Consider the following 20,982-nt stretch of genomic DNA (forward strand, 5'->3'; position numbering starts at 1 on the left):
TGTGACAATGGGACATAATTCAAGAATACCGGCCTTGATGACTATCTTGATGAACTTGGTATTACTCACGAATTGTGTGCTCCTTACACTCCTCAACAGAATAGCGTCATTGAGTGCAAGAAGAGAACTCTGGTTGAGATGGCATGGATTATGCTTGAAGAATGACCCCAACGCTCCTCCTCCACCAACAAAGTGATATTCTTCAAGGAGATTAGTCCTCAGTTTCGTCCCTTTTCATCACTTGATGACAAAAGGGGAGAAATCTGAGTTAGTCTTCAAGCGGATCTACCTTATTATTTTATGGGCTTTTTGGACTATATCTTCTTTAAGTTACAACTCTCGTTCTTCTGAAGTGTTTGGTTGTATGAGTTGTAAACTTCTGCCCGGTGGTGGTGTGACACTTTTGAACCGTTTGTTTTCATGATTATTCCTCATGTTGATTAATGCATGAATTCTGAAATTTGTCAGACACTGCTTTCCATCATGCATTTCAATTTCATCAAGTCATATGTCAGACCCACATGTGAGTAACATGAGTGACATGAGGACTTTCATAGCCGAAACATTCCGACCGAGGCTATGCTACGCGCTAGTTGTCCCCAACCTTATCCACCCAACGGTCATATCATTGGGGCATTTATCTCAATTCATGTCGGGATTGCTTCCCGACTATAAATAGCCGCCCCCATAACTGCTAGTTGGTTGGCTGCTTCGCAAGAGAAACCAACACTTGTCATTTGAGAGCAACCCAGTCCTCGAAGACTTTCAGAGAAAATCATCAGTGAGGAAAAACCCCAAACACCCAAACCGAAACCCAAAAATCCCAAAGTGATTGAGCATCACTGAAGAGATAATTTCTGTGTGGTACCGACGCTTGTTACCTTTGAGGACTGTGCATCCTCCAAACGGTTAGGCGTCATGGTCTAGAGCATCCAGCAGTGAACTATGGATCGCCGGGTGATACGTCGCAAACGTATCTATATTTTCTGCTTGTTCCATAATCTTTTGGGTGACATTGTTATATGTTTTGCTACACTTTCATATCATTTTACATATATTTGGACTAACCTACTAACTCAATGCACACAGTGCCAGTTTCTGTCTGTTGATGTCTATTTTGCAGGGGCTGTTACAAAATTTTCCGAAGCCCGAAAAATTCCAGAAAAGAATATATAAAAAATCAGCAAAACAGAAGCTTTCGGATCACCGAAGATGGGCTAGAGGGGGGCCAGGGGCCTCCCAGGCGACCTTCCGGCGCGGCCAGGCCCTAGCCGCGCCAGGAGGCCGTCTGGGTGGGTCCCACCTCCTCCGGTGCCTTCCTTTGGCCTATATTTAGGGTCCCGAGAGGAAACCCTTCGACAACTTCCAGAATCGCGAATTTCTCCATGGTTCCGGTGCCGCAGCGCTTACGATATCGGGAGCATGAGGAGACCTCTTCCCGGCACTCTATCGGAGGGAGGATTGACCTCCGGGAGCTTTTCCACCGCCATGGACGCCTCCCGGACGTGCCGTGAGAAGTCCTCCTTGGACCATGAGTCATGACCAGTAGCTATGTGATGTCTTCTCTCCAATCTTGTGCTCCAATGGTTAGTCCTTGTGAGATGCCCTACATGATCAAGGCATCTATGAAATTCTCTTTCTATTGCTATGCTCGGTTTGTTGGGATCCGATGGATTATGAGATTATGTTCAGATTCTTATGAGTTATATATTTGATTATCCTTTTATATTATGTTCCTTAGTGATTCATGCATGTTCTTTGTTGCTATTTATTGCTTTGGCTGAGTAGTAGATTGTAACTCCAAGAGGGAGCGTTATGCATGATTGTGGGTTCATGCCCCTCGATGTCTAGCTTGAGTGACAGAAACATGAGACTAGGGGGTGTGCTTGTTTCCACCAAGGAGAAAACAACGGTGCTTGTCACCACGGTTGCAAGGATTGTTTACCTTACGCATAGTTCGTAAATGCAGTTGTCCGTTGCTTTGAGTTTACACTTTGGGTGGGGCTCGCAACTTAATACCGACAAGATGTTCTAGATAGATATCTCAAGGTGGATGATTAGTAAGTAGATGCTGAGGAATAAATGGCCTACTTGTCTTGGCGTACAGCCCATTACTATTGAACCTCTAACTATCAAGTAGCATAATTAGCATTGCGGTGCGTTCATAATTCTGTCAGTTGCCCAACTGCGATTTGTTTACCCAAGCATAGTTGTTTATCGTCTTTTGAGAGAGAAACATCACTAGTGAACATCATGTGAGCCCGGTCCATATCACCATCATTGCTTACACCTCCATCATTTACCGTTTTCATTTAATTTTCCGTTGCAATCACTATTACTATCCTCGCTTGTGTTTTGATCTTTTGCAAACTACAAGGCCGGAGAGATTGACAACCTCTGTGTACTCGTTGGGAGCAAAGTTATTTGTTGTGTGTGCATGTCCACGTCTTCTGCTAGCGCCAGGGTGGGAGACACCTACTTGTTGATCCTAGGAGTCCTGCTGGTTTGGTAAACCTTACGGTCCCCGTGTAAGGGAAAACTTGCTGTTGACTACATCTCAACCTTCCACTTGGGCAACCAACTAGGAGCGAGAAGTATATACATCATCTCGTCATCACTAACCGTCTGGAGGATGCACAGTATTTTGGGAGAGAGACATCACTAGTGAACATTGATACGTCTCAAACGTATCTATAATTTTTGATGGTTTCACGCTGTTATCTTGTCAACTTTGGATGTTTTGTTTACCCTTTATATCTTTTTTGGGACTAACTTATTAACTCAGTGCCAAGTGTCAGTTCCTGTTTTTTCTGTGTTTTTGACTCTTTTCAGATCGAATTTTGCAACGGAGTCCAAACGGAATAAAATCCCCAAAATGATATTTTCCAGAACGGAAGAAGATCATGAGGCTTGAAGGCCAAGCAAGTGGGCCCACAGGGAGCCCACAAGCCCTGTTACCGCGGCGAGGGGGGAGGCTGCGGCAACCAAGCTTGTGGAATCCCTGGCGCCCCCTGCCCTAGGTCTTTGGCCTATATATTCCCTAAAAATCCAGAAAAAAATCAAGGCATGCACGAAAACACTTTTCCGCCGCCGCAAGCTTCCGTTTCCGCGAGATCTTATCTGGAGACCCTTCCCGGTGCCCTGCCGGAGGGGACTTTGGAGTTGGGGGGCTTCTTCATCATCATCATCACCCCTCCAATGACTCGTGAGTAGTTCACTTCAGACCTACGGGTCCGTAGTTAGTAGCTAGATTGCTTCTTCTCTCTCTTGGATCTTCAATACAAAGTTCTCCATGATCTTCATGGATATCTATCCGATGTAATCTTCTTTGGCGGTGTGTTTGTCGAGATCTGATGAATTGTGGATTTGTGATCAGATTATCTATGATATATATTTGAGTCTTTGCTGATTTCTTATATGCATGATTTGATATCCTTGTAAGTCTCTCTGAGTCTTGGGTTTTGTTTGGCCAACTAGATCTATGATTCTTGCAATGGGAGAAGTGCTTGGTTTTGGGTTCTTACCGTGTGGTGACCTTTCCCAGTGACAGTAGGGGCAGCAAGGCACACATCATGTAGTTGCCATCAAGGGTAACAAGGTGGGCTCTGTCGTAGATATGAGATTGTCCATCTACATCATGTCATCTTGCTTAAGGCGTTACTCTGTTCTTTTGGACTTAATACACTAGATGCATGTTGGATAGCGGTCGACGTGTGGAGTAATAGTAGTAGATGCAGAAAGTATCGGTCTACTTGTTTTGGACGTGATGCCTATAGATATAATCATTGCCATAGATATCGTCACGACTTTGGGCGGTTCTATCAATTGCTCGATAGTAATTCGTTCACCCACCGTCTACTTGCTTTCATGAGAGAAGCCAATAGTGAATACTACGGCCCCCGGGTCTATTCACACCTATCGTTTACACCTCCGCTTTTACTTTGCTTTGTTACTTTGTTGCTTTCAGTTCTCACTTGGCAAACAATCTATAAGGGATTGACAACCCCTTCATAGTGTTGGGAGCAAGCTCTTTGTGTTTGTGCAGGCACTTGTGATACTCCTTCACTCGATCGATACCTTGGTTCTCAAAACTGAGGGAAATACTTACCGCCGATGTGCTACATCACCCTTTCTGCTTCGAGGGAACACCAACGCAAGGCTCCAAGGCCACGGGGAAATCTTTTGCATATTTGCCTAGGAAGTCCCTAAAGGCGTAGCCGCAACAGCAGGATTCCTGGCGCCGTACCAGGGAAGGTCTGTTGTCGCAGTAGCAAGAAGAATTTCTGGCGCCGCTGCTGGGGAAGGAGAGATCTATTGAAGTAGGTCTCACAAACTCATCTCTTGCATTTACTTTTTTGCCAGTTGCCTCTCATTTTCCTCTCCCCCACTTCACATTTGCCGTTTTCATTTGCCTTTCTCCTTTGCCGTTTTCTTTTGCCTTTGCCGTTTTCCTTTGTCGTTTTTCTTGCTTGCTTGTGTGCTTGTTTGTTTGTTGAAGTCATCATGGCTGAAAACACCAAACTTTGCGACTTCTCGAGCACTAATAATAATGATTTTATTAGTACCCCGATTGCTCCCGCCACTAGTGCGGAATCGTATGAAATCAACGCAGCTTTGCTGAATCTTGTTATGAAAGAGCAATTCTCTGGCCTTCCTAGCGAATATGCCGCATCCCATCTCAATACCTTCATTGAGCTTTGCGATATGCAAAAGAAAAGAGATGTGGATAATGACGTGATTCAGTTGAAGCTTTTTCCTTTCTCGTTGCGAGATCGCGCAAAAACTTGGTTTTCTTCTTTGCCCAAAAATAGTATCGATTCTTGGGATAAGTGCAAAGATGCTTACATATCCAAGTATTTTCCGCCGGCTAAAATCATCTCCTTACGTAACGATATGATGAATTTCAAGCAACTTGATCATGAACACGTTGCACAATCTTGGGAGAGGATGAAGCTTATAATTAGAAATTGTCCCGCTCATGGCTTGAGTTTGTGGATGATTATACAAATCTTTTATGCTGGCTTGAATTTCGCTTCTCGCAATATCTTGGACTCCGCCTCAGGTAGAACGTTCATGGAAATCACGTTAGGAGACGCTACAAAACTCCTAGACAATATCATGACCAACTACTCTCAGTGGCACACTGAAAGGTCACCTGCTAGCAAAAAGGTACACGCTATAGAAGAAATTAACTCGCTTAGTGCTAAGATGGACGAGTTGATGAATTTGGTTGCTAGTAGAAACGCTCCTTTAGATCCTAATGACATGCCACTATCTTCCTTGATTGAGAGTAGCAACGCTAGTTTGGACGTTAATTTTGTTGGTAGGAACAATTTTGGTAACAGCAATGCTTTTAGAGGAAACTATGTTCCTAGGCCTTTCCCTAGTAACTCCTCTAATAATTATGGCAATTCCTATAACAACACTTATGGAAATCACAACAAATTACCCTCTGATTTAGAGAGTAATATCAAAGAGTTCATCAAATCTCAAAAGATTTTCAATGCGTCCATAGAGGAAAAACTACTCAAAATTGACGATTTGGCTAAGAGCGTTGATAGGATGTCTTGTGATATTGATGCTTTGAAAGTTAGATGTGCTCCTCCCAAGGTCAACTTGGATGAAACTTTGAAAGCTATGCGTGTCTCCATGAATGAGAGCAAATAAAGAACCGCCCAAATTCGCGCTAGGCATGAATGGTTTAAAAGGGTGTGTTCTAGTGATGCAAATCACGAAGATCTTAAAGTGCTTGGTGTGTCTCCTCTTGAATCTTTGTTTTCGCGTGTCAAACCTATTGATGAAGGGGCTGGATATGAATCCACTTTGGTTGAAAAATGCCCCAATGATTCGGAGTCCACCTATCTTGATGATAAAAGTGTGGAGAGTGGAGTAGAAGAAATCAAAATTTTGGATAGTAATGAAACTCCCAGTTTGGATTTCAAGGAATTCAATTATGATAATTGCTCCTTGTTTGAATGCATCTCTTTGATGCAATCCATTGCAAACTCTCCACATGCTTATAGCCAAAGCAAAGCCTTTACCGCGCATATCGTAGATGCTATGATGAAATCTCTTCAAGAGAAGCTCGAACTAGAAGTCTCTATACCTAGAAAACTTCATGATGAGTGGGAACCTACTATCAAAATCAAGATCAAAAACTATGAGTGCAATGCTTTATGTGATTTGGGTGCTAGTGTTTCCGCGATTCTAAAATCTTTATGTGATATTCTTGGTTTTCATGAGATTGAAGAGTGTTCTCTTAATTTGCATCTTGCGTATTCTACTGTCAAGAAACCCATGGGAAGGATCGATGATGTTCTTATTGTTGCAAATAAGAACTATGTACCTGTGGATTTCATTGTACTTGACATAGAGTGCAATCCTTCATGTCCTATTATTCTTGGTAGACCTTTCCTAAGGACTATTGGTGCTATCATCGATATGAAGGAAGGGAATATTAGATTTCAGTTTCCCTTAAAGAAGGGCATGGAGCACTTTCCAAGAAAGAAAATAAGATTGCCTTATGAATCTATGATGAGGGCTACTTATGGTTTGAGCACCAAAGATGACTATACGTGATTCCATCACCTTTTGCCTAGCTAAGGGCGTTAAACAATAGCGCTTGTTGGGAGGCAACCCAACGAATCTATCATTTTTCTTTCTGTTTTGTTTTTTTCACACTTTCATAATTCTGTTATGATTGTGTTTTTTGTGTTTCTTTTTGCGTTTGTGCCAATCAAAACCGTTATGATTAGTCTTGGGGATGATCGTTTGGTCATGCTAGAAAAGACAGAAACTTTCTGCTCACGAAAAGAATTTTAATTTTTTTTCTGTAAGAGCTTTTGAGTTGATTCTTCTTGCTGCTGATTGCTATGCAAATTCTTCAGACCTTCGTAATGTTTCAGAATTTTGGAAGTACCAGAAGTATACGAAGTATACAGATTGCTACAAACTGGTCTGCTGTTAACATATTCTGTTTTTATTGTGTTGGTTGCTTATTTTCATGAAACTATGGATAGTATCGGGGGGTATTAGCCATGGTAGATTGAAAATACAGAACCCAACCTCAGCATAAGTAGAATTCAAGTTTGCTACAGTACCTAAGGAAGTGGTGGTTTGATTTCTTATACTAATGTTATCACGAGTTCCTGTTTAAGTTTCGTGTTGTGAAGTTTTCAAGTTTTGGGTGAAGTTCTTATGTACAAAAAGATAAAGAGTGGCCAGAGCTCAAGCTTGGGGATGCCCAAGGCACCCCAAGAGATTCAAGGATGCCTTAAAAGCCTAAGCTTGGTGATTCCCCGGGAAGGCATCCCCTCTCTCGTCTTCAATCCATCGGTAACATTACTTGGGGCTATATTTTTATTCACCACATGTTATGTGTTTTGCTTGGAGCGTCTTGTATCGTAGGAGTCTTTTATTTTTGTTCTGTCACAATCATCCTTGCTGCACACCTAGAGAGATAGACATGCACTCACCGTGATTTTGTCGAGCTTCACTTATATCCTTTGGTAGACAATTCAGCTCACATGTGCTTCACTTATATCTTTTGAGCTAGTTGATTTTGCTCTGTGTGCTTCACTTATATCTTTTAGAGCACGGCGGTGCGTGGCTTGGTAGTTGATCTATGCTTTGAAAGTAGTCTCAAAAGGGGTAGTTATCCAAAGGGATACGAAAACTTCCACCTTCATGTGCATTGAATAGTAGGAGAAGTTTGATTCATCTCAACTAGTTTTGAGTTGTGGTTATGGTAATATTGAAGTTATGCTAGTAAGGTGTTGTGGATCTAGAAATACTTGTGTTGAAGTTAGTGATTCCCGTAGCATGCACGTATGGTGAACCGCTATGTGATGAAGTCTGAGCATGATTAGTCTATTGATTGTCATCCTTTGTGTGGCGGTCGGGATCGCGCGATGGTTTATACCTACCAACCCTTCCCCTAGGAGTATGCGTTGAATGCTTTGTTTCGATTACTAATAAAACTTTTGCAACAAGTATATGAGTTCTTCATGAATAATGTTGAGTCCATGGTTTAGATGCACTTTCACCCTCCACCATCACTATCTTCTTTAGTGTCGTGCAACTTTCGCCGGTGCACAAAACCCACCATTAGCCTCCCTCAAAACAGCCACCATACCTACCTACTATGGCTTTTTCAAAGTCATTCCGAGATATATTGCCATGCAACTACCACCATGACATGTGCCACCACGTCTACATTGTCATTGCATGATCATAAGATAGCTAGCATGATGTTTCCATTTATGTCTATGCCATGCTAGATCATTGTCACGGTACACTACTAAAGGCATTCCATATAGAGTCATCGTTGCTCTAAATTTTGAGTTGTAAGTGTGATGATCATCATTGATGGAGCATTGTCCCATGTGAGGAAATAAAATAGGCCAAAGAAGCCCACCCAAAAAAAAGAGGCCAAAGAGCCCATCCAAAAAAATGAGAGAAAAAGATAGAAGGGACAATGCTACCACCTTTCCACACTTGTGCATATTAAGCACCATGATCTTCATGATTGAGAGTCTCTCATTTTGTCACCACCATATATCTGGTGGGAAATTTTCATTATATAACTTGGCTTGTATATTCCAATGATAGGCTTCCAGTGCACCCAGTGCCAGTTTCTGTATGTTGATGTCTATTTTGCACGGGCTTTTACCCAATTTTTCGAAGCCTGAAAAATTCCATAAAAAATATTAAAAAAATCAGCAAAACAGAAGCTTCCGGATCACCGAAGATGGGCCAGAGGGGGGCCACGGGCCTCCTAGGCGACCTGCTGGCGCAGCCAGGCGCTAGGCCGCGCCAGGAGGCCGCCTGGGTGGGTCCCACCTCCTCCGGTGCCCTCCTTTGGCCTATATTTAGGGTCCCGAGAGGAAACCCTTTGACAACTTCCAGAATCGCGAATTTCTCCATCGTTCCACCGCCGCAGCGCTTCCGAGATCTAGAGCGTCAGGAGACCTCTTCCCGGCACCCTGCCGGAGGGAGGATTGACCTCCGGGAGCTTCTCCACCGCCATGGACGCCTCCCAGACATGTCGTGAGTAGTCCTCGTTGGACCATGAGTCCATGACCATTAGGTATGTGATGTCTTCTCTCCAATCTTGTGCTTCAATGGTTAGTCCTTGTGAGCTGCCCTACATAATCTAGGCATCTATGTAATTCTATTGCTATTGCTATGCTAGGTTTGTTGGGATCCAATGTATTATGAGATTATGTTCAGATTGTTATGAGTTATATATTTGGTTATCCTTTTATATTATGTTCTTTAGTGATTCATGCATGTTCTCCGTTGTTATTTATTGCTTTGGCCGAGTAGTAGATTGTAACTCCAAGAGGGAGCGTTATGCATTATTGTGGGTTCATGCCCCTCGATGTCTAGCTTGAGTGACAGAAACATGAGACTAGGGGATGTGCTTGTTGCCACCAGGGAGAAAACAACGGTGCTTGTGACCACGGTTGCAAGGATTGTTTACCTTACGCATAGTTCGTTAATGCAGTTGTCTGTTGCTTTGAGTTTACACTTTGGGTGGGGCTCGCAACTTAATACCGGCGAAATGTTCTGGATAGATATCTCAAGGTGGATGATTAGTAAGTAGATGTTGATGAATAAACGGTCTACTTGTCTTCGCGTACTACTCATTACTATTGAACCTCTAACTATCAAGTAGCATAATTAGCATTGCGGTGCGCTCATAATTCTGTCAATTGCCCAACTGTGATTTGTTTACCCAAGCATAGTTGTTTACTGTCTTTTGGGAGAAAGACATCACTAGTGAACATCACGTGACTCCGGTCCATATCACCATCATTGTTTACACCTCCATCCTTTACCGTTCTCATTTACTTTTCTGTTGCAATTACTATTACTTTCCCGCTTGTGCTTTGATCTTTTGCAAATTACAAGGCCGAAGAGATTGACAACCTCTCTGTACTCGTTGGGAGCAAAGTTATTTGTTGTGTGTGCAGGTCCATGTCTTCTGCTAGCGCCAGGGTGGAAGACACCTACTTGTTGAGCCTAGGAGTCATCTTGGTTCGATAAACCTTATAGTTCAGTGTGAGGGAAAACTTGCTGCTGACTACATCTCAACCTTTCACTTGGGGTAACCAACGGGATGCAAGAAGTATATACATCATCTCATCATCATCGGGTGACCAAGTTTGTGTGGGTTTGGAAGTCTGCCCTGAAGACTTACGAAGGGTGTTGGGCAAGGACTGTGTGTCCTTAGCTTAAGGATAATACGGTAAGGACTTAGTGCCCTGGGACTGTGTGTCCTTTGTTTTAAATACGCCACTCCAAACGACACGTACATTATCACAACAGTTGGAATTGGGTCATCAAATCATTGTCTTTATCGAGCAACTGGGTGCTTAGCTCAAATTCGACTGAAGACTTTCTCAAATTCCTCACCTCAAAGTCTTCACTTTAGTTACTTGTCACGTGCTTATCCTGATCACACTACCTGTGCAACCTGAACGTTTCATTTTACTCTCACTACTAAGCTATCGCTGTTTTTGCACATCTATTTGAGTACTCATTCCGATGCACTCAGTTCGTGATTGAGGACTTTCCGCATTAGATATTTCCTCAGTGACAAATCTTTAAAAATCGTCTGTTCACCCCCCTCTAGTCGATATAACGCACTTTCAAAGGTAATATCAACACAACACAATATGTCATACTTTATGTTTTCCCCACTAGTTTGTTTAGAAAGTATATACAACATATTTATTGTCCTCTTAATTCTATGGGTTTTTCCATATTGACTTGGAAGAGACAATAATCATTATATGTTGCTCCATTTTCTCCTTATTTTTTCCACTGGTTTGAAAGAGTTTTGGCAACATATCAAACACTATACTCCTCATATTTATCCCACGGGATTTTTGGAGGATCCTCTAATCAAGAGATGATTCTGGATGGACAAGTGTAGATTAGGGGGAGTGTTTTAGTTTAATTAACATGTGTTAATTATGGGGTATTCTCTTCTTGTAACTGCCATCTTTCGCGAACAGATGCCTCTTTGTTGCATCTCTTCTCCTTGTGTATATATATATATATATATATATATATATATATATATATATATATATATATATCCACAATCATCTAATGAAAGAGGACGACTATTCATTTTGTTGTCTCTCGACTATCTCTCGATCTTTACTTTAACAATAATACGCGAGCACAATGTGTAACTCACTACAGGAATCAGCTTCTTTGCCGTCTGCCATCACAGACGGCAAAGAGTAAATCCCGGACGGCAAAGAGAATATCACAGACGGCAAAGAATCTCACGGCCGGCAAAATTTCTGCGTCAGCCTATGACAGCATTGTAGCTTCTTTGCCGTCTGTCTCCCCAAAGCGGACGGCAAAGAGCTTTGCCGCCAGCTTTTCATAGGAGCAGTCGGCAAAGTGGTTGAGACGGCAACCGACACGCGTTGCCTCCGTTAGGGGCTAACGGAGGCTTTGTCGTCTGCCTCCCCCTCTTCTTTGACGTCTGCCTCCCCCCTCCTCCCCCTCCTCTGTGTCGTCTGCCTCCCCCCCCCCCCCACTTCTTTGTCGTCTGTCTCCCCCCCTCTTCTGTGTCGTCTGCCTCCCCCTCTTCTTTGCCGTCAACCTCCACCTCCTCCCCCCTCCTTTGTGCCCTCTTCTTTGTCTGCTGCCCCCCTGGAAGCAGACGGCAAAGATACTATATGGCCAGCTGCTACTGCCCAGGTTGCACAGCTGGGCGCCACGTGGCACCTTTGCCATCGGTCAGCTCATGGCAAAGGCCTTTGCCATCAGCTGGCAAACGGCAAAGAGCCTATATTGTCACTTTTTTTTTATTTTTCTATTTCACAACACATATACATATAATTCATAGCACATATATGATAAATAGGTCACAACACATATATGATATACATATAAAGCTCATCAATGCCATTTGTTCATCAACGTACATCCCATATATCAAAATAACCAACACATACAAAGTTTCATCCATATATACATACATATAGTTGCACATATATTGTTCATCCATATATACATATACATATAGTTCCACATTGTTCATCAACTCAAATAAAAACAGAGACTAAAGCACTCCAATGCCAGCTTCCATGCATGTAGTACATCCAATCTACAAAATGGGAATAAGAAAGTAAGAATAAGAAGAACAACAACATATATATGACAAATAAGCTAAATTGAATAAGAAAGAGAAGAAGCAAGAAGAGAACAAGGATAATAAAAACAAGAAGGAGGAGGAGGAGGAGGGGAAGGGGAAGGAGAAGTAGAAGGAGGAGGAGAAGAAGAAAAAAGAAGAAGAGAATAAGAAGGAGAAGAAGGAGGAGAAGAAGGAGGGCTCCTTCTCCTTCTTCTCCTCCTTCTCCTTCTCCTTCTCTTCTTCTTCTTCTTCTTCCTTCTTTTCATTTCTCCTCTTCTCCTCTTCTTGGAGCTAAATTAGCTAACTATGTCTTTTTGGAGCTAAATGGGCTAATTATGTCATTATAGAGGAAAACAAGCTAAGTATATAATATTAATGAGCTAACCAAGGTTCTTATGCCATTTTGAGCTTATAATGTCTTTTAGGAGCTAAATTGGCTAATTATGTCATTGTTGGGGAAATTAAGACAAGGAGAATATGAAAGAGGAGAAGAAAGAGGAGGAGGAGGAGAAGAAGAAGAAATAAAGAAGAAGGAGGAGAAGGACTAGAAGGTCCTTGGCCTTCTCCTCCTTCGCCTCCTCCTCCTCCTCCTCCTCATCCTCCTCCTTCTTCTCTTCTTCTTCTTCTTCTCTCTTTTCATTTTTCCTATTTCTTCTACTCTTCTCCTCTTCTTGGAGCTAAATTAGCTAACTATGTCTTTTTGGAGCTAAATAGGCTAATTATACCATTTTAGAGGAAAACAAGGTAAGTATATAATATTAATGAGCTAACCAAGGTTCTTATGCCATTTTGAGCTTATTATGGCATTTTGGAGCTAAAGGGGCTAATTATGTCATTTTTGGGGAAATTAAGGCAAGGAAAATATGAAAGAGGAGAAGAAACAGGAGGAGGAGGAGAAGAAGAAGAAATAAAGAAGAAGGAGGAGAAGGAGGAGGAGGAGGAGAAGGACTAGAAGGTCCTTGGCCTCCTCCCCCTCATCTCTGTCGTCTGCCTCCCCCCCCCCACACTTCTTTGTCGTCTGTCTCCCCCCCCCCTCTTCTATGCCGTCTGCCACCCCCTCTTCTTTGCCGTCAGCCTCCACCTCCTCCCCCTCCTCTGTGCCCTCTTCTTTGCCGTCTACCCCCCTCGAAGCAGACGGCAAAGATACTATATCGGCAGGTGCTACTGCCCAGGTTGCACAGCTGGGCGCCACGTGGCACCTTTGCCGTCGGACAGCTGATGGCAAAGGCCTTTGCCATCAGCTGGCACACGGCAAAGAGCTTATATTGTCACATTTTTGTTTATTTTTTCTATTTCACAGCACATATACATATAATTCATAGCACATATATGATAAATAGGTCACAACACATATATGATATACATATAAAGCTCATCAATGTCATTTGTTCATCAACGTACATCCCATATATCAAAAGAACCAACACATACAAAGTTTCATCCATATATACATACATATAGTTGCACATATATTGTTCATCCATATATACATATACATATAGTTCCACATTGTTCATCAACTCAAATAAAAACGGAAACTAAAGCACTCCAATGCCAGCTTCCATGCATGTAGTACATCCAATCTCCAAAATGGGATTAAGAAAGTCACAAGAAGAAGAACAACAACATATATATGACAGATAAGCTAAATTTAAGAAGAAAGAGAAGAAGCAAGAAGAGAACAAGGAGAAGAAAAATAAGAAGGAGGAGGAGGAGGGGAAAGGGAAGGAGAATGAGAAGGAGGAGGAGAAGAAGAAAGAAGAAGAAGAGAAGAAGAAGGAGAAGAAGGAGGAGAAGAAGGAGGAGAGAATAAGAAGGAGAAGAAGGAGGGCTCCTTCTCCTTCTTCTCCTCCTTCTCCTTCTTCTTCCCTTCTTCTCCTCCTCCTCCTTCTTCTTCTCCTTCTTCTTCTCCTTCTCTTCTTCTCTTCTTCTTCTTCTTCCTCTTCTTCTTCCTTCTTTTCATTTCTCCTCTTCTCCTCTTCTTGGAGCTAAATTAGCTAACTATGTCTTTTTGGAGCTAAATGGGCTAATTATGTCATTATAGAGGAAAACAAGCTAAGTATATAATATTAATGAGCTAATCAAGGTTCTTATGCCATTTTGAGCTTATAATGTCTTTTAGGAGCTAAATTGGCTAATTATGTCATTGTTGGGGAAATTAAGGCAAGGAGAATATGAAAGAGGATAAGAAAGAGGAGGAGGAGGAGAAGAAGAAGAAATAAAGAAGAAGGGGGAGAAGGAGGAGGAGGAGGAGAAGGACTAGAAGGTCCCTGGCCTTCTCCTCCTTCTCCTCCTCCTCCTCCTCCTCCTCCTCTTCTTCTTCTTCTTCTTCATTCTTTTCATTTTCCTATTCCTTCTCCTCTTCTCCTCTTCTTGGAGCTAAATTAGCTAACTATGTATTTTTGGAGCTAAAAGGGCTAATTATCCCATTTTAGAGGAAAACAAGCTAAGTATATAATATTAATGAGCTAACCAAGGTTCTTATGCCATTTTGAGGTTATTCTCGCATTTTGGTGTTGGGGAACGTCGCATGGGAAACAAAAAATTTCCTACGCGCACGAAGACCTATCATGGTGATGTCCATCTACGAGAGGGGATTTCCGATCTACGTACCCTTGTAGATCGCACAGCAGAAGCGTTAGTGAACGCGGTTGATGTAGTGGAACGTCCCCACGTCCCTCGATCCACCCCGCGAACCGTCCCACGAACCGTCCCGCGATCCGTCCCATGATCTAGTGCCGAACGGACAGCACCTCCGCGTTCAGCACACGTACAGCTCGACGCTGATCTCGGCCGTCTTGATCCAGCAAGAGACACAGAGAGGTAGATGAGTTCTCCGGCAGCGTGACGGTGCTCCGGAGGTTGGTGATGATCTAATCTCGGCAGGGCTCCGCCCGAGCTCCGCAGAGACGCGATCTAGAGGTAAAACCGTGGAGTTATGTGGTCGGGCTGCCTTGGAAAAGTTGTCTCAAATCAGCCCTAATTGCTCCATATATATAGGAGGAGGGAGGGGAGGCTTGCCTTGAGGCTCAAGGATCCCCAAGGGCTGCGCCACCTGTTGGAAATATGCCCTAGAGGCAATAATAAATTAGTTATTATTATATTTCTTAGTTCATGATAATCGTTTATTATCCATGCTATAATTGTATTGATTGGAAACACAATACTTGTGTGGATACATAGACAAAACACTGTCCCTAGTAAGCCTCTAGTTGACTAGCTCGTTGATCAAAGATGGTCAAGGTTTCCTGGCCATAGGCAAGTGTTGTCACTTGATAACGGGATCACATCATTAGGAGAATCATGTGATGGACTAGACCCAAACTAATAGACGTAGCATGTTGATCGTGTCATTTTGTTGCTACTGTTTTCTGCGTGTCAAGTATTTGTTCCTATGACCATGAGATCATATAACTCACGGACACCGGAGGAATGCTTTGTGTGTATCAAACGTCGCAACGTAACTGGGTGACTATAAAGATGCTCTACAGGTATCTCCGAAGGTGTTCGTTGAGTTAGTATAGATCGAGACTGGGATTTGTCACTCCGTGTGACGGAGAGGTATCTCGGGGCCCACTCAGTAATACAACATCACACACAAGCCTTGCAAGCAATGTAACTTAATGTAAGTTGCGGGATCTTGTATTACGGAACGAGTAAAGAGACTTGCCGGTAAACGAGATTGAAATAGGTATGCGGATACTAACGATCGAATCTCGGGCAAGTAACATACCGAAGGACAAAGGGAATGACATACGGGATTATATGAATCCTTGGCACTGAGGTTCAAACGATAAGATCTTCGTAGAATATGTAGGATCCAATATGGGCATCCAGGTCCCGCTATTGGATATTGACCGAGGAGTCTCTCGGGTCATGTCTACATAGTTCTCGAACCCGCAGGGTCTGCACACTTAAGGTTCGACGTTGTTTTATGCGTATTTGAGTTATATGGTTGGTTACCGAATGTTGTTCGGAGTCCCGGATGAGATCACGGACGTCACGAGGGTTTCCGGAATGGTCCGGAAACGAAGATTGATATATAGGATGACCTCATTTGGTTACCGGAAGGTTTTCGTGCATTACCAGAAAAGTTTCGGGCTCATCGGTAGTGTACCGGGAGTGCCGGGAGGGGTGCCGGGGACCATCGGGAGGGGTGTCACGCCCCAAGGGGTCTCATGGGCTATGGGAATAGATAAACCATCCCCTAGTGGGCTGGAATAAGTTCCCACTAAGGCCCATAAGGTTTGAGAAGGAAAAAACACAAGGTGGAAAGAGTTTCCAAGTGGGAAGGTGGAATCCTACTCCAAGTAGGATTGGAGTAGGACTCCTCCACCTCCAATTTCGGCCAAACCTTTAGGTTTTGAGGCTGCCTCCTCCCCTCCCTCCCACCTATATATACGGAGGTTTTAGGGCTGATTTGAGACGACTTTTCCACGGCAGCCCGACCACATACCTCCACGGTCTTTCCTCTAGATCGCGTTTCTGCAGAGCTCGGGCGGAGCCCTGCTGAGACAAGGTCATCACCAACCTCCGGAGCGCCGTCACGCTGCCGGAGAACTCTTCTACCTCTCCGTCTCTCTTGCTGGATCAAGAAGGCCGAGATCATCATCGAGCTGTACGTGTGCTGAACGCGGAGGTGCCGTCCGTTCGGTACTAGATCGTGGGACTGATCGCGGGATTGTTCGCGGGGCGGATCGAGGGACGTGAGGACGTTCCACTACATCAACCGCGTTCACTAACGCTTCTGCTGTACGATCTACAGGGGTACGTAGATCACTCATCCCCTCTCGTAGATGGACATCACCATGATAGGTCTTCGTGCGCGTAGGAAAATTTTTGTTTCCCATGCGACGTTCCCCAACAGTGGCATCATGAGCTAGGTTCATGCGTAGATGTCTTCTCGAGTAGAACACAAAAGTTTTTGTGGGCGGTAATGTGCATTTTGCTGCCCTCCTTAGTATTTTCTTGATTCCGCAGTATTGTTGGATTGAAGCGGCTTGGACCGACATTACTCGTACGCTTACGAGAGACTGGTTTCATCGCTACGAGTAACCCCGTTGCTCAAAGATGACTGGCAAGTGTCGGTTTCTCCAACTTTAGCTGAATCGGATTTGACCGAGGAGGTCCTTGGATGAGGTTAAATAGCAACTCATATATCTCCGTTGTGGTGTTTGCGTAAGTAAGATGCGTTCCTACTAGATACCCATGGTCACCACGTAAAACATGCAACAACAAAATTAGAGGACGTCTAACTTGTTTTTGCAGGGTATGCTTGTGATGTGATATGGCCAACGATGTGATGTGATATATTGGATGTATGAGATGATCATGTTGTAATAGATAATATCGACTTGCACGTCGATGGTACGGCAACCGGCAGGAGCCATAGGGTTGTCTTTATAACTAACGTTTGTGCTTGCAGATGCGTTTATATTTTGCTAGAACGTAGCTTTAGTAGTAATAGCATGAGTAGCACGACAACCCCGATGGCGACACATTGATGGAGATCATGATGATGGAGATCATGGTGTGACGCCGGTGACAAGAAGATCGTGCCGGTGCTTTGGTGATGGAGATCAAGAAGCACGTGATGATGGCCATATCATGTCACTTATAAATTGCATGTGATGTTAATCCTTTTATGCACCTTATTTTGCTTAGAACGACGGTAGCATTATGAGGTGATCTCTCACTAAAATTTCAAGACGAAATTGTGTTCTCCCCGACTGTGCACCATTGCTCAGGTTCGTCGTTTCGAGACACCACGTGATGATCGGGTGTGATAGACTCAACGTTCACATACAACGGGTGCAAAACAGTTGCGCACGCGGAACACTCGGGTTAAGCTTGACGAGCCTAGCATGTGCAGACATGGCCTCGGGACACATGAGACCGAAAGGTCGAGCATGAATCGTATAGTTGATATGATTAGTATAGAGATGCTTACCACTGAAACTATTCTCGACTCACGTGATGATCGGACTTGAGATAGTGGATTTGGATCGTGTACCACTCAAATGACTAGAGAGATGTACTTTTTGAGTGGGAGTTCTTAAGTAATATGATTAACTGAACTAATTGTCATGAACATAGTCTAATGGTCTTTGCGAATTACGATGTAGCTTGCGCTATAGCTCTACTGTTTTATATGTTCCTAGAGAAAATTTAGTTGAAAGTTGATAGTAGCAAACTTTGCAGACTGAGTCTGTAAAACCGAGGATTGTCCTCATTGCTGCACAGAAGGCTTATGTCCTTAATGCACCACTCGGTGTGCTGCACCTCGAGCGTCATCTGTGGATGCTGTGAACATCCGACATACATGTTTCTGATGACTACACGATAGTTCAGTACAAAAATACTTAATGGCTTAGAAGCAAGGCGCCGAAAACGTTGTAAAACGTCACGGAACATAAGTGATGTTCTAAAGAGATGAAATTGTGATTTCATGCTTGTGCCCTTGTTAAGAGGTACGAGACCTCCGACAAGATTCTTTGTCCACAAAGCACAGGAGAAAAGGCTCAATCGTTGAGCATGTGCTCAGATTGTCTGAGTACGACAATCGCTTGAATCAAGTGGGAGTTAATCTTCCAGATGAGATAGTGATAGTTCTCCAAAGTCACTGCCACCAAGCTGTGAGAGCTTCGTGATGAACTATAACATATCAAGGATACATACAATGATCCTCGAGCGATTCGCGATGTTTGACACTGCGAAAGTAGAAATCAAGAAGGAGCATCAATAGTTGATGGTTTGTAAAACCACTAAGTTTCAAGAAAGGCAAGGGCTAGAAGGGATACTTCGTGAAACGGCAAAACAGTTGCTGCACTAATGAAGAGACCCAAGATTAAACCCAAACCCGAGACTAAGTGCTTCTGTAACGAGGGGAACAATCACTGAGGCGGAGCAACTCAAGATACTTGTTAGATAAGAAGGCTGGCAAAAGTCGAAAGAAGTGTATTTGATATACATGATGTTGATGTGTAATTTACTAGTACTCCTAGTAGCATGAGGGTATTGGATACCGGTTCGGTTGCTAAGTGATTAGTGACGCGAAATGAAAGCTACGGCATAAACGAAGACTAGCTAAAGGCGAGGTGACGATACGTGTTGGAAGTGTTTCCAAGATTGATATGATCAAACGTCGCACGCTCCCTCTACCATCGGGATTGGTGTTAAACCTAAATAATTGTTATTTGGTGCTTGCGTTAAGCATGAACATGATTGGATCGTGTTTATTGCAATACGATTATTCATTTAAAGAGAAAAATGGTTACTCTATTTTCTTGAATAATCACCTTCAATGGTTTATTGAATCTCGATCGTAGTGTTACACATGTTCATGATATTGGTGCCAAAAGATACGAGTTGATGATGATAGTACCACTTACTTGTGGCACTGCCGCTTGAGTCATGTTAGTATAAATTGCATGAAGAGGCTCCATGCTGATGGATCTTTGTACTCACCTGATTTCGAATCACTAGTGACATGCGTATCATACCACATGAGCAAGGCCTTGTTTTCATTGAGATGAAATAAGATAGTAACTTGTTGGAAGTGATACATTTTGATGTATGCAGTCCAATGGGTGATGAGGCACGCAGTGGATATCATTATGTTCTTACTTCACTGACGATTTGAGTAGATACAGGAGTATTTACTTAATGAATCACAAGTCTAAAATGTTGAAAAGTTCAATTCCGTTTCAGAGTGAAGTTCGTCGTAACAAGAGGATAAACTGTCTACGATATGATCATGGAAATGAATATCTGAGTTCCGAGTTTTGGTACACAGTTAAGACAATGTGGAAATTGTTTCGCAGTTCATGCCACCTGGAACATCATAGTGTGATGATGTGTCTGAACGTCATAGCCACGCACTATTTTGTATGGTGCATACTATGATGTCTCTTATCGAATTACCACTATCGTTTATGGGTTATGCATTAGAGACAACCGCACTCACTTTAAATAGGGCACCGCGTATTTCCGTTGAGATGACACAGTATAGACTGAGGTTTAGAGAAATCTAAACTGTCGTTTCTTGAAAGTTTGGGGTTTCGACACTTATGTGAAAAAGTTTCAGCCTGATAAGCTCGAACCCAAAGCGGATAAATGCATCTTCATAGGATATCCAAAACAGTTGGGTACATCTCCTATCTCAGATCCGAAAGCAAAGTGTTTGTTTCTAGAAACGGATCCTTTCTCGAGGAAAGGTTTCTCTCGAAAGAATTGAGTGGGAGGGTAGTAGAACTTGATGAGGTTATTGAACCATCACTTCAACCAGTGTGTAGCAGGGCGCAGGAAGTTGTTATGTGGCGCCTACACCAATTGAAGTGGAAGCTGATGATGATGATCATTGAGCTTCGAATCAAGTTACTACAAACCTCGTAGGTCGACAAGGTCGCGTACTGCTGCAGAGTAGTACGATAACCCTGTCTTGGAGGTCATGTTGTTGAGCAACAGTGAACCTACGAGTTATGGAGAAAGCGATGGTGGGCCCAGATTCCGACAAATGGCTGGAAGCCATGAAATCCGAGAGAGGATCCATGTGTGAAAACAAAGTGTAGACTTTGGTAGAACTACTTGATGGTCATAGGACTATTGAGTAAAAATGGATCTTTAAAAGAAGACAAACGATGATGGTGATAAGTCACTATTAAGAAAAGCTCGACTTGTCGCAAAGATGTTTTCGATAAGATCAAACAGTTGACTATGATGAGACTTTCTCACTCGTAGCGATGCTAAAAGTATGTTAGAATTATGTTAGTTGTTGATGCATTATTTATGAAATATTGCACGTAGGATGTCAAAACATT

The sequence above is a fragment of the Hordeum vulgare genome, chromosome 5H (assembly GCF_904849725.1).
Source record: "Hordeum vulgare subsp. vulgare chromosome 5H, MorexV3_pseudomolecules_assembly, whole genome shotgun sequence".
Taxonomy (NCBI): domain Eukaryota; kingdom Viridiplantae; phylum Streptophyta; class Magnoliopsida; order Poales; family Poaceae; genus Hordeum; species Hordeum vulgare.